Raw genomic sequence first — 27,075 nt, 5'->3', positions numbered from 1 at the left:
TGGAAATCCGTCCAATAGCTTTTGCATAATCCAGCTAACTAACAAACGGACAAACACTTTGTTTCCTTCTAGGTGGACGTAATCATGTCCATGACCTTGTCTTCAATCATATCTCTCAACCTGGAATCTTTTGAAGGATGAAAAGCCAATTTAACATACAGCTGCTGGAGTGCCTGTGTTTTAATTCTCCCGACTGTAAACTGTGTCTGATGACGAGCCAGTGAAATCAAAAAGAAAAAAAACAATGGCTCTGTATCAAACGGCCTGGAACGCTGGCTCCACGCAGACATGTTGGGATCTCAGCTTCTGTCTCTCCTGGATACATCACCAGTCCCCAGCTGAGGACTTTCTTTTCTAGTTGGTGAGTCTCTGGTGGACGAACGACAAAACCTGATGTGCGATTGTGAGAGAGAATCCAAAAAGTTTTTTGAATGTCAGCTGGAACATCAATACACCTTCGCCCCTCCAAAAAGAAAGAGATCTAATTCGGTCGGTCCAGCTCTCTCTGCTCAGTGCAGCTCCGCGGATTTGGAAGCGTTTGTGTTTCTCGTTTGCCTGTGGGTCATACTTGACACCAGAATTTTATTAAGATTCATACAGCTAATCAACACACTCTCACTTTTAGAGGGGAGGGGAGACGCTTCTCTGTTGCGGCTCCACTTTGTGATTTAGCTTGATGAGATTGGTTTGTTTTCTATTAGATTTCAGGCAGCTCACCAATGAACAAACTCACTTATTCATATTTAACAGGTTTTAACCAAAGCGGAGGTGCTCGATCATTGTCAGGCCACTTCTGTGTCTAGAAAGTCTGCCACCTACAGGCAAAGATAATACAAGATGCTTCAGTAACAACATTTGTGCCAGTAATGACGGTCACTGTGCTTTTTGTCTGTTAAGTAACTGCTTCAGTGCCTGTTCTAAACTTGGATGTTTGGAATGGGCTGTCTGCTGGTGAAGCTGCCAGAAGGCTTCCCTCTGACACTGTAAAGGTGACCTGCAGTAATCGAGCTGCACAAAGAGCCGTTCACCGGTTTTATCAAAGTTTGGTGAAGCTCGACTCGACTCGACGATCTCTGAACTGGAGAATCAGTTGTCGTGAGCAAGCTCTTCCAGTTGCTAAGTTCGACACTGCACTTCCTGGGGAACTTGGGAATACACAGACCGAGTGTGAAGCCGATAAGATGAACGCTTGTGGAGATATGCAAACTACAAACACTTTCTCTGACATAGTGAATTAGACCTTGCATACATCCTGATGGTGATGGCATGATATAATGTGACTTAAAGATTCATAAGGATTAAGGCTGTGCATCTACCTCAGTGGGTAGCACAGGTTTGGCCTCAGACTTGGTATTTCTGAAACGCTGGAACTGCCGCTCCTGTATCTTTACATCCTGGCTTGGTGCAGCTTTAATTTAGAATCCCAGAGTTTAGTATAAAACTGTCAGCAGCATTTCCCCGAGCCAGGAGGTGCTCTGGATCTGCCAGGGCCCATTGAGGATATGGCACTTTTTCAATGCAGCGCAGGCTGGGGGAGCTCCTGACACCTTGGTAACCCTGGGCACCGTGATGGAGCATCTCGCCGTGCCAGGTGGACATGCTCATTGTCCGGCTGCCTTATCTCTTCAGGGCCATTCCCGCTGAAGATCACTTGGACCGACAGAGCACGGGAATAGGCATTCCTGCAGAAATGTCTGGAACAGGCGAAGCCTCGGGGAGATTGTTGGCGATGCAAGCGGGCAAAATTTAAGGTGTCTGCACTAAATGCTGTCGGGAGGATTCTAAACTGTGCAACTGAGATTCAAAATCTACTTTATTAATTAGCTCAGCCTGGATGTTTAAAGGAGGCTTCACTGGTAGGTATTTCTAAATGGAGGCTCTCAGCCACGTCCTCTCACGCGCTTCCTGCTCTAATGTATAGTGGTCATGGAACAACTTAAAGCTCCCTTGGGACTGGATCGATGAGACGGCCCGTTTGTGTCCTAACGCATTATATTTGACAAGTGATTCCATATCTCAGGATGTATGGGTATAGGGTGACCCAAGCAGATTGTAGTTTGATGGACAGCAAAATCAGGAAATAAACATTTGTTTATACTTTTATTTTATTGTATTTATTGTATTTCATTGCTGCTTATTAGTACCTCAGTACTTAGTTTCATTCCCTCTCATGTACCTCATGTTTTGCAATATTGTAAATCTTCTTGAACATTGAATTATCTAACACGGTGACAGGACCAGCAGTCGGTCAGAGATACTATCCTGTAACCAGCAGATTACACGTTAACCCTTTGCACCCGTTTAATCTGTGTCGTGCTTGGGATAGTGGGAAAAAAGATTTCAGCGCCGTGGAGATTTATAGAAAAAAGATGTGTTCGGGATTATTTATGAAAGAGCGACCTTCCCATGTTTGTATTCCCAGGTTGAGAAAGGAGGGATTAGCCAGGTATTAACATAAAGCTGGTGAAAGTGCATGGTCCTACACACACTGCATGTTCTTTCTTTTTTTACACAACAACCCTGCTACTACCGCTGCTGCTGCTCATGTGGGACTTTACCATCACTGCTACTGGCAATAACACCGGACGCTGAAGTCAACACTCTCCGCCTCTGTGCCTGGAATGAGAATTTTATTGCACATTATACAGCTTAATGAGGTAAGAGATTAAGATGTTGCCCTCAGACTGCAAGGGCTATATTAGCACATTGGATTCACTACGACTCCGCTCGGCTGCTGCCTCTCGTGGTATTGTTTGGGCTGAGAGTGATGGAGCGGCCGGTGATTAACTCCACAAATCTCCAATTTGATGTAATGCAATCTACTCGTGCAATTTGGAGATATTAGATGTGGGTTTCTCACTGTGTCCAGACAGTGTTTATTTGATTTAAGGCAGATGTAACTATACTACAATGATGTGCTGCGGGCACTTCCTAAAGAATCTGTATTTACGTAGTGCTGTAAAGAGGTTTCTGCCAAAAAGACATACCCCTTAAAAGTAAAAGCATTTTATTTATGACCTTCATATATTTAAATCTAAAGCGTTTGTCTTGAATTAAAGTTAAATACTTTAGGTGTAATCAAATCAGATTGTTGTACAGTTTATCATCAGGATGTTTTTCTGCAACAGCCATTTGATCTCGTTACTTAACCGTGGGTGTCACAGGATTAACTGACTGAAGTCGTAAGGATTGTGACATTAACAACAACACACTTTTTATTATTTCAGAATGTACGATTAATTTATGACCTTTAGATTTTTTTCAATTAAATTTCAAATGCCTTATTATTTTATATTTCCGTACTTTAAATTTAGATCTCGCAACAAAAGAGATGCCGATCACTTTGAAGTAGGAGTTTTCATACCTGTACCACATCCTGTTATCATTTGTCCTGAGAGTAGAAAGCCGCCTCTAGCAGAGCTGAGTGGAGAGGAGGATTTATTTCAGCTCCCATATTAACCTGTGAGGTAAAGGCCTCTGCCTCCTCAGGTCAGGATGCTGCCCATTGTCTGTGTTGCATCACATCGCTGCAGGGCTGCTATGGGTGGGCAGTATTGATTGTGCTGGCTGTAAAGGAAACTAGCATGGGAGCTCACAACCTAGATGCTGTAATTATCCCGTCTTGATCTGGATGCTGTCCTGAGAGAGCCTCTGGTTTTTAACTGTGATGTCTAGAGGCCTGAATTTCTTGGAGCAGGGGGGCAGCATTGCCCTCTCCTCCTCGGGCCCTTATCTCTGATGTGTGGTTCTCTGCTCTTTCTGACACAGTGAGAAGTGACCTTATAGCTTTCTTGGAATCAGCGTGTTAAAGAACAGCTCTCTTTTGATCAGAGGGGGCTGTGAACCTGACTGGCCTCAAACTCCTGCATCGATTACATGCTATTAAAAGTTTTACGGCCTTTGCGAGTTGGGCTCTTAGGTTAAGATATACAGACGTCTCCAAAGGTCAACTGGAGATGTAAAGGTTTGCAATGAACCCTTTCAGGATATCCATAAACCTACTGGTGGATCCAGCCCACTTTCAGGGAGTTGACGTACAAACGCTTCGTGTCAGGGTGGGTGAGGAGCTTATCCCACCTCCACGCTGCAGCACGCCGGCTGGAGGCCATATTTAGCAGCAGACGCTGACTTGCTTGGCCTCTGCCAGCGAGACACACAAGCTGGATTACCTGGTGATACGCCCCTGATTCTCTAATGCCAGATCTGTCTCGCACAGATTAGCGCAGAGGAAATCAACCGGATGCGAGGCCCAAGGGTGACACGTCTTAACTGCACCACCACCACCTCTCTGTTTGTCCGGGTCCTTTTCTTCAACCACTGAAACTAGCTCCTAGTAAATAGCTGCTGGAGCCAGTAGCTTTTAAAATATTCATCAAGCTATTTCCAGCTTCTCCAAACATTGCTCTCATTAGATAATGATTTTTTCCCCACGAGCAGAGGAAAGAAGGAGGAGGTTGTTTGTTGGGTTTCGCCAGAACAAAAGCACAAGAAATGTCATTTTCACATGGTTGCTTCAGCTGGTTTGATCCACGCATTGGACAGTTTAAGTAGGTTTAAAAGTGAGTCCACAAAATGTATATTATCCATGTGAAGTTTGCATGTTCTCCCCATGTTTTCTGCATCTACTCTGGCTTCCTCCCACAGTCCAAAGACATGCAGGTATGGTTGTTGGCCCTGTGATAGGCTGGCAACCTGTCCAGGATGTACACTTGCCTCTTGCCCACTGGGTGCATGGATGGATGCTGTTAATTGTGAATCTCAGAAACAGTTGTAGCACCAAGTTATAACTTCTATAACCTCACTACAGTGATATTGAAGCATTATATCTTGTTATATAGATAAAAGATGGCAGGTTACATACAGTACGACGGACCTTTTATTCCACTCTCTGCTGCAGACTGTCCACCACACATATAAAATGCACATGCAGAAGCTGACATATACTAATTTGAATAAAGCTCGTGATCTGAGCGTGATCAGTCAGATGTTTACAGTTTCCCTCTAATGATTAAACACATCAGTTCGTTTTTTTCTGGCGCTTTGTCTTCCACTGCAAAGGAATAAAAAAATGAGCAGCTGTCAAGCCCAGCGCTCATTTATGATCTGTCATTTATGTTAACACCCGGCAGATGTCGGGTCAGACCATTATCATGATAGTGGGCTGGATGAATATGAAAAAATATATATTTTAAACACATTTATAAAGAATAGTATTTAAAGCTGGTGAGTCACGGTACTGCACATTATCGAAGAAAAAACTGCACCTGATACTGGAAAAACTCCACCTTAGATATAATACTTAATATTCTGATCATTAAGACTTTGGTTATCTCGTCCTGAAACATTTCCCCAGATGCGCCTGAGTCACAGATAATGTGCCGCATTGGCCAAACTTCTGGTTTTGCTTGTGTATGTAATGCATGTTCCACGAATTCAGAGTGTACTTCAGTGTTATAGAACATAATGAGCGCTGCCTGCTGAGGAACACACTGTGTGGGAGACTAGAAGCTGAAGCAGGACCCGCATACAGATCAAGAGGCTTGCAACATTTGAGAACAGTCTCACTTCTCAGTGGGAGAGCGTCTTGTTGTTCGCAGATTATGGAGCCTCGCTCTCAAAGGGAAAATATAGTGCCAAAGCTGCCATATAACAGGGAGTATATAGGATTCTGTCTGTGCAGTTACACTATAGATTCAAACCCAACCCCAGTAAAAAATATATACATACTTAAGGGTTCAAATTAGTACTTTTATTACAATAATAAAGACAAGGTTAGTGTTGTGGAGCAGCCGAGGATAAAGGCGACAAGTCCTCCAACCTGGATGAACGTGTAAATCTAAAACCTCTGGCTTAACGAAGCTTGGTCACCATAGTAACAACAATAAACACACAGGGTTGGTAATCCAGTACATCCCGACCCCCCCCCCCCCCCAACTGCTCAATGCCAACTTTACTTTACGTGACTCTCTGACTAACTTCTGGCTGTTGTCTCTGCTCATTCGACGTGGAGATTCCTCCTGGTTTTTAGCTGTAACTCATGACTTTGTTACGTTCACGCTATGAGCACATACTAAGCACAAGGTCAGAGAGCACAGCTGGTCTTCACGCTGCAGGTTCCGTGGGGTTCGTTCAACCAACATTTGTGCCGTAACCCCAGGGACCAGCCAGCTGTCACACAAACTGCTGTATCATACTGGCACTGCAGGTCTGGTGAGTGGTGTGGATTGTCAAGATGGTGCGACGTGTGTGTGGAGGAGCGGAGACGGTTGTTTACCTGTAATTGGAGGGCAAATCACTGTGTGTGACCTCTGAACTTCAGACATCCACACTATTCTCTTCTAGCATTAGCGATGAGGTTTATTATTTTGCAGGGGAATTAGTTTTTATTATCAAATCTGCCTGCGAATCAGAAATGATTGCATCTGCAGCCAAAAACTACCGCGTCACAATTTGCAGTTTTTCTCTTTGTCAACGACTTTTTAGATCAATGCCCTAATGAGCACAATCATTTGCATTTCCAGGTTTTGAATGTACTTCCTTCCGCAACCAGATTAATCACCAGGACCTTATTTAGTATAAACCGCTGTGAGTAAACAGGAGAATAAACTTCTGTTCCCATGTATTTTCTTTATTTTTCTGTCTCAGGGTTGTACTTGTGGGTTGTGCAGGTGATGAAACCTGTCGCCGCAGGTAGGCAAGTAAAAGAAGCACCCGAAACAAATCGTTTACAAGCAGGAGGCAGTTTTTCTGCTGGTTATTCAGTAGTTTGGGTTTGTTGGGGTTCAAAATGAGGCAGGTCGGACTAATGTGAACATTTCATTGAGGCAGAGCTGCTTTGTTGGCAGAATTAATCTAATTAGTCAAGTTTCTGATTCAGGAAATTTGAAAGTGGAGCCTCTCATAAACATTGATTAGAATATTTAAAACTATATTTATACAAAAGTTAGGTTAGCCCCAAAAATAATGTTTTTTGACATTACTCAGCAAGAACATTGTGTTTCCAGGTGTTGCTTTGTTTCGTGTTTCTTTGACTGCTGAGAGTATTGAGTGATTTTCTCTGTTTCCTGAGATTCTGTGTGATCATTTTCCGTCCCCACCTGCGTCCCTCTGGTCCCGGAGTCCAAGACAATTTGAGTGACACAGGTGTCTGTACGATGCCTCCTCTTTACGCGAATGACATCTGACATTGTTGGTTTCCACTCAGCAGTTACGAATGTCAGACATTTAGTTGGTGTTGCTGCAGAAAAACACGCTTGTCACTTCATGTTTTATCAAATGCTCCGGACTCAGCATAATGAGAGAGAAGCTCTTAAAGCCACTGCCAACATCGAGCTTGTGCCCGTCCCAGCGACGCCTTTAAACCAACTCTGTTTAACCATCTGAGAGGGTGTAAAGGACATTGAAAATGACCCTGAGGTTTTTTATCGTTCATATAGTTCTGTTGCTGAGTGTGTGACACAAGCTGAAGGGGGAGCTGACTGGGACTTCAGCGGTAAAAGGACATTATTCTAATTGCTCCCTTGAATGTTACATTCGCCCCATGTGTCCCTGCAATTCTAAGAAGAGATTGCAATTCCATCCGTCACTAAATGTTACCTTCATTTTTTTGTGGTACGTAACAGCCGCTAAAAGCCTCAGAGTGCTTATTTCGCTGTGGGTTATCGTCTTCAATGTACCGAGCTGCATTTTCCAACACCTTAAAGAAAGTACATAACATTTGACTCAGACGTTTGGTGTAATACTGTGGAGAAACTGTCCATATCTGCCATCCCGGTTTGAAATCAGTACATTTCTGCATTTCGTAGCGATAAACTACGTTCCCAGTGTATACAGGTGCAATATAACATCTAATTCACCAATCTCATATTTCTATCAAGCGAGGTTAAGGGGAAAAAATTGTAGTCCGGTGAAGCTGAACTGCAGCCGGAGCCCGTGGCAAACACTGTCCGCTGGAGAGTGGAACCTCTTGACCCGTGACTTTCCACAAAGTCCATCTATAAATATTACTGCACCTTTTTCCTCATGTATGTCCCTGAAGAACCTTCTTTCTCCCCACTGAGCGTCTAACAGATGTGTAAACACATTTAAGGATCTTGCTCTATCTGCCCCTGCACCCTCACATGCACGGTCAATCATAAAATATGGTTTACACTGAATACCGTTGGGTGTTTGTTTGAGTTGAGCAACCGTGTGCGTATTTGATACAAGTGTGATTGAGAAGCAGATATAGAGGGATAAAGGATGAGGTGGAAAGCAACAGGATTAGAAACCCAGTGGCTGTGTCCCATTCAAAGGCTGCATTCAAAAGTTGGCTCCTTCTCTGTTCAGGTAGCTGAGGTGCAGTGAGTGCATCTGCCCAAAGAAGCTAAAGATGCAATGTTAAGAGCTGGTAACGTAAATAGGACAAATCCTGTGAAAACCAGACTGTCTCATTTGTGCAGACTAATTAAACTGGGTTTGCTTTTTGACCCAGTTTCCAAGATGGACCAAATGTCGGGTTTGTTGTGATTCATTTGTCGTGTAGTGAGCAGGGGGTCGCTGGGAGTGACTAAGTGATCCTGACTGTGGTCGGCCATCTTTCGGCTCTGGTACAGCTAAAGCAGAATCAGGAACTGGCAACATAAATTATCATGTGGTAAGAAAACATGGAGGCCAGGACAATAGCCTGTCTGGTTCATACGTGTATGAGCAGCCAGGTTGGTCCATAGTTGGAATTTCACATTTCTAAAACTGCACAGTGTTTCCACAGGGACAGAGAATCCTAAACAAAGTTGGCCCCTTCATGTTCAGACGAGTCTTTCTCTGCGTGAAGCTGTAAAAGATGAATCACGACCATCTGAGCTGCGCTTACTTTTTATTGTGTACGTTTATGTAACATGTTATTTGTCTGTGTACCAGAGCCACAGTAACAGGTGATGAATAACTCCATCTCCCTGGTTCACTGTGCATCCTTGGCTGAGCCCTGTAAAAGTAATTGTCAGTCAGTAAATCTGTCACCTTCATCTCTTCAACTGGGTGGAAATTTACGACAGGATTCCGACGGGTGATTTCAGTTCGACTGTCCTCTCAAGCTCATGAGCGAAAGCGTGTGTTGATTGCTCGTTTGGTCTTTTCCTGAACGTGGTTATTGTCTAACGAAGGAAGCATCCTCCTGAGCGAGCCACGACACATGCAGTAGATATGTGAGTGTGTGGGGGGGGGGGTTACCTCTCAGGCATGTGCATTTCGACATGGAGGAGTCATGCAGTCACGGATACACCCACGTCTGCCGGCTCTCCCTCGAGGGTTGTTGACCCAAGCCCTAACTTCTACCTTCTTAATGCATCAGATGCTAACCATCATACGCCATGCAGTCTCTCATCCAGCTATTATTATGGATGATTCAGTGCCTTGTGGTCGCTGTGCCTGCCATCGTATTAAAGCCCCGACTTGGATTTCATCCGCAGCTGCATTGCTCAGACCCAGCATTGATCACATCAATGATTCAACGGGCAAAGTGAGTCACAAGCAGCCACGGAATGACAATAATAATAAACAAGCACACTATCATTAATAGTATTTAAATTCAGGCAGCTGTTTTATTTCTATTTTGACGCTGGATGCCAAGTGGATCCTTTCAGAGGCCAGATGGGGTTTTGTGCCGTTTGCTGGAACTGTGACTTCCAAGGAAAGTGACTGAGTCCTCTGCACAAACAGCAAGTTTGTCCAATTCCATCATTGCTCCGATAACTACTGCACCGTGTCAACAGTCCTCCAGTAGCTCAGGGAAGTTCTTGAGTGTTTTTTTGAAGGTGACTGACCTAAAAAACGAAAAAAAACACTCTAGACCCACTTTATTTGAGATGATGGGGGTGTAACGGAGCTCCACCTTCTTGACCTTTAAGAGCACAAAGCAGTCAATTGTGCCGCACTGTGAAACAAATACTTTTATTTATATTCCATATTTATTTAATACATAGAATATGGCATGAAATATATATATATTTTTTTATACATTTCTAGTTTTAAAATGATTTGGATTGTGTGGTTTTCTTTTCTAAATATTTTTGAGCATGGTTAGAGGGAGCCTGTGTTTCCCAAGAATTTAACTGCCAGTGACTGCTCTATTTAATTGTTGTGCACATGACAAAGTCTTGAAGAAAACCAGCAGCGCTCTGATTTGTAACAGGTGTGAACATCCCGGGGCCGAGCTGTCGGGCTCATCCATGTTCAGTGGCTGTCCCACTGAGAGACTGTGGTTCAGTCTTCCACATGACCACAAACACTCATGTCGGACGTATGCGAGTCTCATTACGGTGCAAGTCCACAGCACAGTTTATTGTCGTCTGGGTGACGGACAGTGGGGGGTCTTTGCTGTTAGTGGGAGGTTATATTTGTACATGAGAAGTTTCCTGTTCTTTGTGGATTCGCTGTGTTGTCAGTCTCCTGATGGCAGGCCCGCAGGTAGTGTTACCTCCCTGCAGTATATCAGGGTGGAGTTGAAATGGAATTGACTGTGTGGGAGTTTTATGTTGATTCAGTTTTTAGTCATTTATAACCTCATTGTTTGGGTTATTGATGTCATTTATATAGTTTTAATAATATCGCTGTTGCATTGTGTTTATTTGTCTTGTATAACCTTGATTTATACAACAGGGCTTTCAGCAGATTGATAGAGTAACAAAGACACAATAAAAACAGAATAAAGAGTCATTAATAGAAGAGAAAACAGATAATAAAACGGGGACAAGCTCAGTGACGGCATCACAGTTGCAAATCCAGTCGGTCAAACTCGTGTGTCAGTAAGATTGACTGTGTGAAACATCTATGATAATGCCGTATTTTGATCATTTTCGAAAAGTAAGCCTCTAAATTAATGTTAAACTTCCCTGAATTTGCTTCATTCCTGTAAAAGTCAGTGTCGTGTTTCCGCTCGTTCGGTCCCTGCGTGAAACAAACTCTGTGAGAGTCCTGATTGGTTTCAACGGGCCTGTAACTGAGATCCTTATGCATGGGAGGACAAAGATCCTCGGGGCGCTGCCAGAGGCAGAAGCACACAGCGGTGAAGAGTTTCCAACATTAACCTGCTAAACATGTATAGTTTGTGACATACCGTTATAATTGTATTATCTGCCTGCAAATGTGCCATTATTCATGTGGGCACGGCTGCGAGAAAGCCAAGTCGTGCACCTGCAATGTCAACCAAACATGCTTCACACCACAGTAACTGTCTAATGGTGTATATCACACCATGAAATGTTAAATAATTCATTCACAGCTACGTTTCCGTCTTGTCAAACAGAAAGTGTGACTGGGAAACAGGTATTTTCCTCCCACAAATCAATGGCAAAGGATTTTTTACAGAAACAACAATGTGACCTTTCATTCGTGAGTAAGAAAGTGAAAAACAACACCACGGCCGAACATGCATGTTTTTAAAAGTCAATAAAAATTCAGATTCCTCTCTCAGAGGTGTGTGATATTCAGACCCTTGAGGATGGACGTGCACTGAGCGATTTTTTGAAATGTTGGGCTTGAATTCCAGACGTAAATCGTCTGAGAAGGAAAGCCAAAGATTTATGTGTTCAAACTCTACGAACCCTCGGAATATGAGGTTTGCTTTCACAATGCTGTCTTCACCAAATGTTCCATTCTGTGTGTGGACGACATTTCTCTCTGGTCCGTCGGTCATGACAGGAGGAGGAGGAGGAAATATCGAACAGGCAGGAATGCGCTGACGCTGTGGCATGACCAACCTGGCCTCCGTGTCTTCTGTCCATGTTAATGCATCGAGTCCCCTGATCCCCTGTACGCGACAAACAATACATGACGAAGATGAACTCTGGTGCAACTCTAAAACCGGCTCATATTGTACAGTACATGTCCATCTTTACTTTGGTAACATTACTTGTAAATAATAATTTACGACAAATACGTGAACTGGTAGCTAGAAATGTCTGGTATGTGGACACCAAAACAAAAGAAGGATACCTGAACATTACACCTAAATGTTTAATTTGCCATTTCCCAATTTTGCTTTCCTCCACCAATCTGGAGTCTTTACAAATCTTTCCACTTGCAGGGCTTTTGGAACCCGGTCTCAGGGATTTACTCCCATTCAGTCACAAACGCATTAGTCAGATTGGCCCCTGGTAAGGACAGTGTCTTAATCCACTTTATTCAAAATGTGTTTGTTGGAGCTCAGCTCAGGGTTCAGTGTAACCCAGTAAAGTTCTCTCTTAAGGTGGGTGAACAGTTTCTTTGTGGGAACAGTTTAGGGACGACCCCTGCACGGAGCCAAGGCCATTAGGTTGGAGGAACACGATTGTCTGAAATGTCATTGAAAAGCCATTTTATTTCCCCGGATCTATCGTGCAGAAATAATGAAAAGACACAACTGTAACCATACATCTGATTTCCCATTCCTGCAGTTTGTTAATGATCCCCACCTCGCTCGGCGTGCAGGCGTGTAGCAGGGACAGCCCCTAACTGCGGATGAAAATAACAGTGTCTTCAGTGTCAGTTCTTTACCGAGTCTCCGCTGATTGGAGCTTAGCAACATGTGGAAACCATCCTGCTGGTGGAGGTGAAGAAGGGAAAGGAGGACAAAGAGAAAAAAACTGCATTCCAGGAATATGTGTTTTTCGCTTGCTGCTCAAAGACGCCCTCATCAAGGTTGTCATAGTGTTTCTGAGAATCCCACAGAGAAACCTTTGACCCCTTGGTTAAGCCTCAAGGTATGATGGGAATGCTGGACCACGACTTATTGTGCATCAGAGAGAATTTCAAGGTCACTATAAACCATCAATATTCTCCTTTTCCTCCCCTCATGTGTGCACACTGCTCAGTACTGTTGCTTTTTACACACCGACGCATATAAATAACTCATAATGCATCACTTATTTTGACTTCTGCAGACTGTCTGCGACTTTTTATTTATTGATTATTCATTGAAGTCATTTACAATGCAGAGCTGCTAAATATTCTCCGGCTCCAGCCTCTCAAAAGCGAAGATTTTTTTTATTTCCCTCATCTAATATGTCTTTGTAAATTGATTATCATTTTACTTACGGACAAAACAACCTATTTGAAAACACCATGTTGGACTCTGGGGAAATGTGTCGGCCATTTTTCATCCTTGTGTCCTGAAAATAATAGTTATTCTGTACTAAATGGTCTTTGGCCGCTCTGGTTGTGAAAGAAATGAATTACGTTCACTGGCAGTGTTTTGTTCTGAATCCAAAATGGTTTATTCTTCAAGCACACAACAACGTGGTGGGGAGTATTGTTGTATTAAATTGGTGGTGCTTAATGTTTTCTAGTCTCCTTTTCTCACCATTTTCCCTCGGTATGTGATGTTGTGTTGATGCTCCGGAGCTTCTTCACAATTATTCCTCGTCATTAGTGAGTCGTCCTCAAACACTTCTACAATTTCACTTTTTATTGTTTGTGTGCAGATATTTTAACAGTCTATGCTGCACAGTGGAGTTTGATAACACCGAATTCATCCTACATGGTTTATCTGCAGTAAAGATTTTATAGCATCATCACTGTTTCACGTGTGTGGTTTACATGCAAGTTGAAATGATCGACTTAAATGCTTTTATTTTGTCATGCATTGCGTGTCGGCTATTTCAGAGTCTGTCATAGAAATTCAGACAGTCCCAAATTCACAATCTTTCAAAAATAAAAGCTCTGTAATTGAACTACACGGTGAAATAAAAACCAAATTCTAAACATGATCTAGTGGCGATTTTCACCTGTGGTGTGACCCACTTGTCCACTGCTCTAGTTTATCTGAAGACATGTTCAACTCACTGTTCAACATTTATTCTAATCTTATTAACATTGAACATTTTGCACATCCAAATCTCACCAGTATCATCGCTGCACTTGCCCGAGCTACTAAGAATACAAATGCTGAGGGTGAAGTTGATAAATTGAATGGTTTGCAAGTTGTGTTCCACATACAGACGGACGTTTGTGGAATTTGTAGATTTTATAGACAGAATCAACAGACACAACACGTATTAATAAAATATAGTAGTTGCAGTCAGAGTTCAAAACAATGAGCAGTTGATTTACAAGAGCTTCCTTTACTTTGATGTGAGTAGAAACATCTTGACCCACTTCTGTAATTGTAGCTCCTGTTTTTCATCAGCTCTATTGCCCATTAAGAATTAAACCTCTCGACACCGTCTCTCTGCTCACACCATTGGAAGTATTAACTGTGTTTTCCTTTTTGTCCGTTTTTTAAAACTGCCACATTTCCAATTGCACGGCTAATGTCACGTCAGGTGTGATTTGCAGTCACGGTGAGCGTCTCTCATGGTTTCGTCACTTCCATTGTGTGTAAATAAGCTTCATGTCAACTTCCCCCTCGTGTAGAACAGATTGAGTGTTGACATTTCCCCCCCCCCCTCGCCCTGGACCGCTGCTGTTTGGACTGTGAATCACATCCCGGTATTTCATAATTAATGAGAATATGAAGTTTTCTATTTCAAACCAATATACACTTCTCAAAAAGGGTAACGACTGCACGAAGCATTGTGCATGAGACACACAATCGGGCTTCGAGAGGCTGCATATTCTTCTGCAGGGCGCCTGATGCATTCTAACGAGGGAACAACGTGAGTTCAGAGTCGGCAGCGAAAGCAACTATTTGTTTGATTCCTGTGCAGCAATTTGTTTTGGCTGGGTAAGTGCTCGGGGATAACAGTACTCACAGTAGTCTCCGCAGAGGGAGGAGTGGTATATGGATTTTTAATGGCGGGGGGGCGCGGTGTAACCTTGATGCTCATCAACCAAATAAATTAGATGTGTGTTGCGGGAGGCAAACAAACTCCCAGTCCAACCCGGCTGATACCAGTCTCCCAGCGCCAGAGGACCCCAATGCCGCCGCCATTTGTCTGTGTCCACGGCCAGTTCCCGTGCACACACCCACCCAAACCAGCAGCTTGAAATGAGATTCAGTCAAGTGCATAATCCCTCAGTTCTGCTTAGAGGTGATTAATTGGCCAAATGTCTCTTATACATGGAGGGTCCATAGAACCAGTTGGCGCCGTTTAAAAACGTAAAAAGGGGAAAACACCCACACTGGATACGTGGTACACCACAAAAACCTCCTCCCGGTTGTTAATCGCTTTCAACCTCGTCCACAGAACACATTGTAATCTCAGGGTATCGTTAAAGGCTCTTCAGCAATTAGCCCCCCCGGGCAAAATGATTTACTGACCTGTCATTAAAAACCCGTCAACGGAAACGGACATCATGCAGAGAAATGGCCCGGTGGATCGATACCGGAGGAACCCTTCCAGCACTGTGCAGCTTGTTGTTGGGGAGAAGCATTTGTGTTAACAGAGCTTCACACTCAAACATGCAAGGGAGTTCTCCAGGCCCCTCTTTAATAAACCATCAGTGGGATCCGTGCATTTTTCACCATAACAACCTTTTCACGACTAGTTTACATTTTCCCAAATCATTGTGAACTTCATTGTGTGTGTTTTTATTTTATCTCTTCATGTGATTGGTGCAGTGGTTCATCTATCTGCAGTATATAGGATGTTTCCAGTGTGACACACACGCGTTGGCTTGAAGAAATTGGATATCTCTGTTCTGAACATAGACAAACGGCCCGTGAATCACCTAAGTGCTGCTAACCACAGGCAAGAAATGACATTTGCACAGTGGCATAGAGAATAGTGCACGATGAACGGAGCTGCACGGTAACAGTGGATTGAGCAGGAACAGACTGCAGCAATAACACACGCTGGGAAATTCTGGTTCATTCCAGCCACCGTTGTTCAAGCTGTCAGATCGCTAATTTCAGAGACTATGCTTGTGAATGTAGCAGGTAGCAAACTACTGTGGTTTCAGGCCACCGTGGTCATCTGATGGGGTGGCACGGTGGCACGGTGGCACAGCACGGCAAAGAGGTTCCCTGGTTTGAACTCCAGCTCGCCCGAGGCCCTGAATGTTTGCGTGGGTTTTTGTCCCGGTACTCTGGCTGCCCTGCGCAGTCCAGACGGATTGGGGTTAGGTTCATTGGAGACTTTGAATTGTCTCTATGTGTCTCAGCCCTAAAATAAGATGAGGACCTGTCCATGATGCTGCCTCTCGACCTGTGTCAGCTGTGATTGGCTCCAACTCCCCCCGTGACGGGATGATATTACAGGATAATAGTAGAGGCTAAATATATGTTAGTTAGTTAGTAGTTTAATCTCTCTCTCTGTCTGTCTCTCTCTCTCTAGGTCTAGCAGTAGCGGCGCTGCAGCATCACTCACATGATCATGAGGCCACAGCCGCTCGGTGAGGTGCACGTCCAACACAGGTGAGGTAAGAGGTTCATCAATTTATTCCTGCTCCTATCATCGCTGGTGGAGTTCGCTGTTCACTTCAGGCCACAGGGAAATGCCCCGGTGCTCCCGACGGGCAGCTTGCCACCGGACACACTGAGGTTCATCAGTCAGCATTTGCCACAATAATCAGCCCAACCTCGCTCAGCCAAGGCTAACGCTGTTAATCCGGATTTAACGATGCTTTCCAAGGCGCTGGGAACAAATCTGAAAGCAGGCACTGGCAGGAAAACTCATTTTAGACAGAAGAGACTCAAATGAAAACTGAACCTCAGACACTGTTCTAATCTTCAACACCAAAATATTGAATTCGATGATTTTGCCAAACTGATAATGTTGCAAAGTATTGGCACATGATGCCTGTGGTAATTGGCTAAGGTATGGTAACCATTAGGCATGAAAATATGGTGATGATTTGAAAAACGCAGCCACTAGTTGACCCTTATTATTTAGCCACATGCTAAACCCACAATGTACTAAATTGAATGGAAGTGAATTGGTTCCTTTGATTTCCTCCAGATGGGTGGAAACTTGACGTTGGGCACAAAACCAAGACACCAGCTTTTTTTCCCCTGTAAAAGCCAGTTGTTCACCTGTAGCTCATTTCTGAGAAGGAATAAAATCCAGCATTAACATCTGGCAGTTCTATAAAATGTGAATCTCAGGGAGTGTTCTTCTGTTTTGGTTTTGCGTCGTTACTTTTTGTCTTTAACACACCGTGCACATCCGCTTTGAGGGGTTTTTGAAGCTGCGTCCCAACTCTGCATGGCAGCAGGAACCCGACCTGGATGATGTATGAAGCTGGAGGCAGTGTGCTGAGGAGCCCCTGACGTCTTTTAGACCGCTGCCTCTTCACGTCCAACCACCACCCCCCCAACTCTCATCTTGTTGCCCGCCTCCGATGCCTAATCTGTCTCCTTAGCAAGCACACTTTAGTTTATAGACCTCCAACTCCCTCTCCTCCTCCCCTCGTCTATGACGCATCACCCTGCATTCTCTTCATGTCTCCTCTGCGGCCTAATTGATGGGTGAACACTAACAAGTTGCCCTCCCTCCATCTCTCCATCGTGTCCCGGTCCTGAAGGGCCTCTCTCCCTCACTCCCACGCTGCCCAGCGCTCCATCCTCCACCCCCACCAGCCCCTTTCACTGCTCTGTTCATTATTCATCAAGTTTCCCTTTGGATCCAGGGAGAGCAGAAGCATGGCTGAATAGGCAGACTCAACAGCTGGCCCCAGGGTACCTGAGCGATGGGAGTGTGTGTGTGTGTGTGGAAGGGAGGCAGAGCTGGAGAGAGAGCGAGTGACTGACTGACTAATTGATTGACAGAAACAAAAAGGGGGTGAAAAGGGAAAGAGTGAAAGTCAAGAAATAAGAGCGACCTGCCGAAGACGGGTTTCAAAACAAGGCAATTGGGCTCAGACGCTAGGAAACACGGAGCAGCCGAGCTGAGGTGTCGGTTGCAGAAGGTGACTGTCTTGAAACCAAGAACAAATAAATGTCAGAGGTTTAAAACACCACTTATATGTAAACAGAATAGCTTTAGTACATACTAGAGACTTTATAACCAATATTACACAACTACGATATTATATTTTCTGAATCAGGACACATTCAGCGTGCATTATTGTTTAAAATAACATGTGTGGTAGGAAAACCTGCAGCTTAACATCTGATTCAAGACAGCTGGTGATTGTCTGATCAGAATTATGTCTCAGGAATCTTATTTTTGTTTTTACAGCACATTTACTGGCCAATCAGAAACAAGTGTTTTCCTGGTCATGGTCCTTCCAACCATTATACATCATCGTATCCATCAGCAGTTGAGAGAAGTTGAGCAGGCTGGAACTTTACTGCAAGCTACACACTCCAAAGTGAAAGCAAACAATTTAAATGAAATATATATTTGGACCTAAAAACACTCTCAAAAGTAAATGGCACCAGAAACTTTTGCACAAATTTCAAACCTGCTTTTTCCAATTATCGATCCAATCATAACAAACCTCTGCTCTGTAGAGAAGTGGTTTCTCATCAGTCGGACACATATTGAATTGTAGCAGTTGGAATGTGCTGTATGCAACATCTGTCCGCTGCAAAATATGTATCCAGTCAAATCGAAGAGTAATCAGGGTAATTTCTTAAGCATAATATTAAGAGTTTAACTAAAAGATGCTGTGGCAAAAGCAGCCTGAGTTAGTTAAATCATAGACTGTAGATAAACATGAAAGACATGATATCGCCTCCTTGTGGTCGGCTGCAGTATAGGTCGTAAAACTCAACTCCTCCATGTTAGCAGATGGGACATGGATCAAACTAAAAAGTCAAATTACACTGTGTCATGATTGACAGGTCAGACTGGCTCATGATTGGTCGAGCGCTTGTGTTACAGGACCTTGAAACTTATTTGTCCAGCCAAGGTGGCAGCAACTGTGTCTGATCAATTTTGGCTTGATTTTTGTATAATGGGAGGAAGCGAAGACGTGCTTACAATAAAAGGCATATTTTATTACATCGTTTTTGCCTCTTCATTCAGTCTGGTCTCACTAAATCACTTTGCTGTGGCTCATGTCGACACTCCTCTCTTATTGTGGCATGAAGGTGAACACGGAGCTGTTCAAAATAAGGTCTCGCACACACTGTGATATTGCTCGTCCTCGCCACAGTGTGATTGTGAGTCTGTGCTTTGGGTCCCCAGTCAGATTATGACCAGACAGTGAAAATCATTGAAATGCCCCAGGGGAACCGACCCTGTGACAGGCTGTCAGTGACACCAGATGTGTTCGACACTCGGGGAAGGAAAGTGTTTTTATAGATGCATACATGGCTGCAGATACAGTTTTGAATCTTAGAGGCCACTGTGAAACATTTTGGAAACAAACGACTCGGTGCATCATTTACGCACCTCGACCGCGGACTCACCTTTATTTAAACTTAATATATAAAAGAAAAAAAAAAGCTTTCAGTTACTTATGATTATGAGAACAAATCCCAATGAGAAACCATATCCACGTTTGCGCCCCTGTGTCCTCTGTCTTTAGAAATGTAAATCTGAGTATTAGGTTTGACCTCGTGAACTTAGAACACATGTTCAAATCTCCCAAAAAGCTCAAACTACTTTGCATAAATGATCTTTAGAGCTTTACTCGTGCAGGGAAGGGCCACACGAGTAAATTTAACTTTGTGAATCTTCATATTATTTTTCCCCTGGATCCTGCTGCTTAGATGTTGACCTCCCTCCTCTACCTCCTCTTAACTCAGCAGAGTAATTGGGAGCCGCACTTTGCTGATGGCGCTATTAAGATTGTGAAGGATGAAAGTAACGCTCAACTCTTCCTGACTCTCGACCAGTGAGATACCTCGTATTTAAAACACGAAAAAATATTTGGTTGGAAGACTCACTCTGAATATTTCAATGGATTTGGAAACCAGAACTAGAAAAATAAATAACTGATGTCTCACACAGGTGTAGGCCTCCAGACATGTGAAACCACCTATCTGGGCTTCAATTATATTTGTTCCTCAAACACAAACTTCAAAATAAAGTAGCTGAGGCTCAACATTGCCCCTAGGTTTAGTTCCCTACATGTTATTAATGGTTTTAAATGAAATATTCATATCCTTAACCTTGACCCATGACCCACATGAGCTGATTACAGATACAAATGTTCAGAAAATGTCCAGACAATTGCTTCCGGACATTATCCGGACTTTACCTTTCAAATAAGAAGAACACAGCAGGAGATTGTTCACAACAACAGGAAACTCTCTTATAAGTGAAGGGTGACATGTTGCTTGTGGTGAATTATTTGGTGTATCATCACATGGCCCCAGTATCATCACATGGCCCCAGTATAAGACAGTCCAGATTAACTGACTGGTACATTTGATTTCTCACACACAGCCCCTCCGGATAATTCCAGGAGAATATCCGGAGTTCAGTGCAGGTCTGAAAACAGCGACATCTTGAAATCACTGTTCATATAGAACCGTGTGTTTTTAAAACTAAAAAATGTTGAATATTCCCATATTTGACGCTCATGATTCAGGACAAAAAAAACAACTGAGTTTAACGCTCGAGGCTGAAAAAGTTTAACACATTTATTTCCAAGTTTTGTTGCTGAAATGAGAAACAGAAAAAAAAATTAGTGCAACATTTAGAGCAGTTTTAAGTCCCGACAGGCTCTCATGCTTGGATGAGTCAAACTTTTATGGCTAATTAAAGTTACATTCCTCTTGTTTTGAAGCACATTTCCTCTCCCTCTTGCAGAGCAGTTCTCTGCACAGTCACCGGTGCTCTGAATCCTACTGGGACAGTCAGGGAAGGTGTTTGTCTCTGAGAGAAAATGAGATGGGGATAACATATCGCTCCCTGATCCCTATCTTCTATAATCACGTGTTAACAGAGAAAGGCAGGAGCAGGAGGAGGAGAGGGAGATAATGGAGAGAAGGAGGTGGAGGTGGAGGGGAGGCACAGGGAGGCCGGTCCGGGCCGAGGATTGATGTGAGAACCGACCAATCCGCTGCCTGCCTCGGCCTGAGCCGCCGCAGTAGCCGGGCAGGATTGGAGGATGCTTCGGCAGGGAGAGATCCGCGCACACGCACTGCATGGGCTCGGCTCGTCCTGCCTGCCGCGCACACACACGCATACACACGCACGGGGGGGGAGGAAGGGGGTGAGTATCGGCTTCTCGGCGAGCAGCGCAGTCCAGCTCTGCCCCGGAGAGGATGACAGCGGCGGGAGGAGAGGAGTGAAAACAGGGACGATGGACCAGGAGCAAAAAGACGAGAGGATGAGGAACAAACTCAAACACGCGCACGCTTTTCGCCGTTGAATCTGCTGGCGCGTGAGGGCAGTGCGCGAGGACAGGTAAGACGGATGAGTAAGTTTGTTATATGCATCATCCTGCAAGTTTTTTTTAATTTTGCGCCCGTGCGTAAGGATGGTCCGTGGCGCGGGCGTGTGCCACAGCCTTTTGATTGACTTGTGTTTGATGCAACTGGGAAACAAATAGGAGTCTCGTGCTCGTTTGCGTTTCAGCCTCGTGAACATTTGGCACCAGGGAGGCGAAGTAGAAGTGCGCGCACTTTCCCTCGGTCAGGTCTTTGGCTGCACGGAGCGCGTATTGGTTCCATTCGGGCTCCGGCGCGCCTCGCTCCTGTCTCCCGGGGGTGTCGGTGCCCACGGCGGCTCGGTGGAGTTGTGCACGACAGGCAGGGGCTGCTGGAGCAGAGTGGGAGTTGGGGGACTCTCCGATTCCTGCGCTGCGTGTTGCCGCACCAGTGTAGCCAGACTGAAATTTACGCGCACTGCAGGAAACAGGAGTCCACTCATTGACTGCAGCCGAGCTTTTCTATCGCTGCACCAAAACGCACAGACGCGTTTTGAGTGAATGCCTCAGTCATTGCAATCTGTGAAATGCTTTGACAGTTGTGTGTGTGTGTGTGTCTGTGTATGTGTTTGTGTGTTTGTGCCAAGATGCGTGAGCCAAGTGCCAGATGCTCAGCTGTCCCTGTTAATGTTGCTTTGATTGGCTTCTGGTGAGCACAGGGAGAGGGGGGGCTGAATGGCTGCCAGTCTCGAGCAGTGCGTTTGTTCTTTTGCAAGGTGCTCACCTTCTCTGATGTGTTTGCAAAATGTTTAAGAGGAAGATGTCAAGTGTCATGTGACTCAGTGGCGTGTTGTTGGGCCACAGTGCGCGTGGGGAAGAACAAGCTGTGAACATTTCACAGAGAAGCTCCAGCAGGCTGCTGCTGCTGCTCTGGGCTGTGGCAGCGATGCAGTAAATGTTATTTACACGTATGATGGGAAAATCTGTGCTGAGGGAGAAGTTCGGATGTTTTTCTGTTTCCTTGAATTGGGGCCTGGGGAAGATATTGGTTATATTCCTTTTGGTATTAGAGATGTATCTGTGTATCAGTGGACAGCAAGAGGCGATGATCAGTTCATCCCTCACTCGTTTCCTTTGGGTAGCCTCACGTCCATCACATTGTTCCATAAGAAACAGAGGGTATTAGATTACAAGGGGGAAATCCCCAAATGTTCACAGATGCACATATTTGATATTTTCCCCTTTGATTTATTACCTTGAATGATTCATCAACTGTTCAGGCAACGGTTGGTTAGTTCCACCACTCGTCTGAACACCAGGAAATGAAGTGACATACAATATGTAACAAGCATAACAGGCCGACGGGCAGGCCCCTCTGCTGAAAACCCATCACGTCAATCTTCCCCCACGTACGAGCCATTTACCAGACGCTTTCCCTCGCATGTTTAATGTGCGGCGCCACGAGACGACGGACCCAAACTTTCAATTTAAATCACAAAGCAGTTACAGATGCGGCCTGTGTTGAAGTTCTAACCTCCATGGACGTGGTTCTCTAAATTTGACGAGTGGAAAATATGAAAACGTAGCTGCAACGACATAAAGAATTAAAAACTGCGAAAGCTCAGTGGAGTAGGGATGTTGGCCTTCACTCAACTGGGGTGGCATGAGATGAGTTTTCTTTCCTTTATACATTTTAGTAGTTTTTATTAAAGATGACAAAAACCAATCACAAGTTAGCAAAGCTGAAATAGGCCTTGGAATGTGCTTAGTCCGGTAAATGGCTTAAATGTTAAGTTGTGATTGATTGTTTGGCTCCTCCGCTGGTCAGATAGTCTAACACCAACTTAATTAAAAGGCTGAATCATTTAACCTGCTAGAAGTTTTTATCTGGTTCTTCTCGCATCCCCGACTTGCAGGCTTCCCTTGGAGTTACCCATCTATCCTCACAGGGTCAGCAGATGCCCGGCAGTCAACCGAAGTGAACTGCAGATGGTCTGAAAGGATAAAGATGCTCCTTGATATAACAACATGTGTGTTTGCAGGCCTGTGGATGTTTTCCCCTTTGAAAAGGGCACGGAGCTAATTACATTATTAATCTCTGTAAACACAGAAATGGTCTGTTTCACTTCCAGACTGTGGTGGTTGAATATCCCTGCGTGATGCAGACACAGCACTATGGGCATAAAGGCCAAACTGTACATGTTGATCACTGGATTCCCTGATTTGACACCAGTTGGATGAACTCTACCCTGAAGTGTTGTGTCAACTCAACTGTGAGCGACTGTGCAATTATCAGTCAGTCGTGGCAGCATGTCTGCAGCTGAGGAAAGCGTCTTACACGCTGCATAATGCCGAGCATCATTAGTCAAGCTGGGCTTAGTTCTCGACCACACATTGTGGCTGTTTGGATTCTGAAAAGCCAAATTCAGATTTCCTTTTTGACCAGACTGGCCAATCAAGGCTGAAAATGGACATCTATGATGGGGATTAATTATCAGGGGCGTGATAACCAGCGTGATAACCAGCTGGAGCTCAACATATTAACATCACACAGCGAAGCTTTCTCCAGATCTATCTCAAAATCACAAGACATCATGGTCCAAGCAGAAAATGGCTCACTGCAGGTGGCTACAGGGGGATGGAGGCCGTAATGTTTTTTAAACGTATCACTAGAAGTCCAGAAAGGGAAAAAGAACAGTGGCTCATTGTCCCAACAGCGCAGTCAAAGGGCCATTCAACAGATAAATCATGCTTTCATCCAAACATTAACAGTCTCTTCACAGGCCGCAAACTGAAAACTGGTCATTCACTGGCTGCGTCTGCCAAGAGAGGGACCGACAATTTAGGGCTTTTTTTCGGCGAGTAGCTTTGAAAAAAGGCGACTGGCGACGATCAGTCTCATCAGCGATGCCATCTTCTTCCAAATCCAGGAATGAGACAAGGTGAAATAATCCCCTGCTTCTAATGCAGCGCTGTGATGGGATTCGGTGGCGTTTAGAGATAAATGACGCATCGAATTTTTGTCATTAGATTTCTTATCAGACGTGCTTCTCTGGTGGGCGCGCGTGCACACACACACACACACACACACACAAACACACACACACACACAAACACACCGTGTCTCAGATTGAGGATAAACAGAGTTAAATAAAAAATAACTTCAGGGATCAACCTTTATGTTTTGACCAAATTATTTCTACACATTATTGCTTCGGAACAGAAAAATAAACCTTGGAGGAAATCTCTCTTTAACCTAATTGTATTTCTGCCTCGTCACTGCTCCTCCAATCTGCAGTGAATCAGCCTCACTGAAAACTTACAGCTGCACAGAATTAGACATTATTCACATAATGGATCTTGAAAGAAATGAATTGTTTCTGCAGCCTTTCATAAGGGAATCATAGAAATGGAGAACTTCTGTGTCTAAGACTCAAATATTCAATGTTTAGACATTAACAAGGTCGTTTTCATAACACTCCTGTATGACCCATAGTTAAACTGACAATTAGTAATTGTTACAGCTGGAAAATGTTCAAGACTTATTGTGAATTATCAATGCAGTTGATCTGTCACCATCATGTACATCCAGATAGAAGTGATCAGACACTCTTTTCCTTTAATGTGGACATTTCAAATGTCATCTAAAATATTAATACTCAGCATTTTTCATTTCTATACCTTACCCATTATATCTCCTTGTTGAGAATCGAGCATTGAAGCAACCTAGAACACATTTCCACAAGCCAATAGAAAAAAACAACAAACCAGATCCATTTCTTGATTATCTTGAGTTGTGACTCCGGAGACGCTTTGAAATCTGATTTGAGTGTTCAGACTTATTGGAAATGCAGTTCCAACCATCTTGGATCTGATTTTCAAGTATCTCGTGTTTTGTTGCAGTTCAGTTTGTCTAACATCAACCTGGAGACGATGTGGACATGCGCACACAGAGGACAGATTTGAGCTGGCAGTCTGAACAAGGCCTTTCACAGACCATATGGTCCCATGGACTTAAATAGGCTGCCAGACGAACGGTAACGGCCAATCAGGAGTCACGTGGTCAGAGCCAGAGGGTGTTTTCCATGAACTCATCAGCCAGGGAGGTGGCGTGGAGGCACATGGTAATCAGTCTGAAAACACCTTTGGAGGCATTTCACTTGTCTTGGAGGAGGAAAAACGTTAATCAGCAAAACCTCGTCCTGATTTAATCCACACTTACCAAACATATTAATACACAGAGGGAAATAAAGTCCTCTCTGGCCTGTTATCATCTCCATTCTTTTTTCTTTTGACTTTCATTGCTTACAGTGGGGCGCAGAGCGCTCTGTGGCATTATTGCACTGTGGGTTTCTTCAGTGAGAGCAACATTAGAATGATTCATCTCCTGCCCTCACTGGCAGTGACGAATGGGCGGCAAAGCATTTCCTTAAAAAAAAAAAAAAAAACAACCCCAGCATTATAAAAAGGAAGTTTGATCATGGCGGAGCATTTTTATGAGACTGCAGCATTTTGACCTCAGCAAAACACAATAAATGACGAAGTCGGCCGCGTTAAAACCCAGAAAATGTCGTAATTCTTCATGAATCATAAATATCCAGTTTGTGATGGCTTCATCCATGATATATATACGACGATGTTTTTCTAAGATGTGACGACTGACTTCAATATACGTGTCATTTATGATAAGTAGATCAACGTGTCCTACATTTGAACAACACGTCGCACTGCTCTGCTGGAGATGAGTCTGATTTAACACAAAAATTAAAAATAAAAAAACAGGCTTAGTTTAAATTAGTTTTGCAGGGATGCTTGATCTAAATGCAGACAAGAAAAAAAAATATGCAGTGGCTTTAAAGTTTGATGTAGCAGAAAAATGTGTTAAGTGAAAAAAAAAAGGAATGAAATTGCTGCTGCAGTGGGACACAGATAAGAATATTCCCTATCTGCATATTTGTCCATAGTTTGAGAGTGTCTCTGCAAGCCCATGAAGACAAAGCTGTTTGATTGCCAATATGCTGCATGAATAGTTAATGTCCTATTAGGGAGGGGGGTGGATTTCCATGTCACGTTTGTGAGTGTTTGCTCAGAGACTTTTCCTTGTTTTAAATAGCTTCTTAAGGACGAACCGTCATTATGTAATCGCTGTGCGTGTCTGCCTGGGATCCTGCAGGCGGCCTCTGAGTATTTATTTTGTTCCCTGCTTAAAAGCGTCTGGCTTGTGGATTTGCCTTTTGGTCACATGCGGGAGGTTTCAGCTTCTTCAAGGAGGCGCCTGTGTTTTTATTCACCTGGGCACATCCTTCATCATACTTATCCCCCCTCTAGATTTACATTCTGAGCTTTAGGCATTTCGCTAACACTTTCATACCCGGCGATGTACACAGAATAAATAGACATGTTGATACAAAACTCAGATTAAACTTGTTTTCTTGAGCTATATTTCAAAAAGTTGCAAAAGAAATCTGAAAAAGTAATTACTTTCACTCAATATTTCTTAATAAGATATGTTGCCTGATTCCTCTTTGTGTCAACAATGGGTGGTTTTATGAGCAGTAGTTTAAGATAACTCCTCACATGAATTATTTATAATATTACACAACTGCTGTGCTACATTAACTACCTTTTTAAATATTGCTCTCAATGGACTCTAATACAAAAGCCTTGGAGTGTGCTGTCATGTCAGTAGCGTCGGTGTCCCGGTGCAAAGAAGAAACCCTGATGTGTCTCACTGATAAAACATTAGTGTGCTGTGGGCCTGTCAGAGCTGCTCAGCCTTCACGTGCATCTCCGGGATGTGGAAATGTGAGATAGATGTTAATTGGACCATGTCAACGATTTATGAGAGTGATCGGGGGGGGGGGAGGGGCGTGAGCTGGACAGGGCGTCCCTACTGATTCACAGATCTGAGGT

General features: G+C 43.9%; 1 protein-coding gene across 3 annotated transcripts in view; it reads left to right on the top strand.

The window, feature by feature from the left end:
- The first annotated feature begins 16,234 nt into the window (after nucleotides 1–16,234).
- LOC117754185 (cadherin-18) overlaps nucleotides 16,235–27,075 on the top strand; it is a 76,770-nt gene continuing 65,929 nt past the window's right edge. Inside the window, exon 1 of one of the 3 annotated variants that reach the window (XM_034572962.1) lies at nucleotides 16,235–16,309. The gene's annotated coding sequence lies outside the window, so the exon portion shown is untranslated. Of the gene's footprint in view, nucleotides 16,315–20,900; nucleotides 21,201–27,075 lie in introns of those variants that run through there. The other 2 variants (XM_034572961.1, XM_034572960.1) reach the window with 2 other exon arrangements.

This window comes from Hippoglossus hippoglossus, chromosome 20 (genome assembly GCF_009819705.1).
Source record: "Hippoglossus hippoglossus isolate fHipHip1 chromosome 20, fHipHip1.pri, whole genome shotgun sequence".
NCBI classification, from domain to species: Eukaryota; Metazoa; Chordata; class Actinopteri; order Pleuronectiformes; family Pleuronectidae; genus Hippoglossus; species Hippoglossus hippoglossus.
Note: the sequence above shows the minus strand (reverse complement) of the source record. Positions and strands in the feature narration are given on the sequence as shown.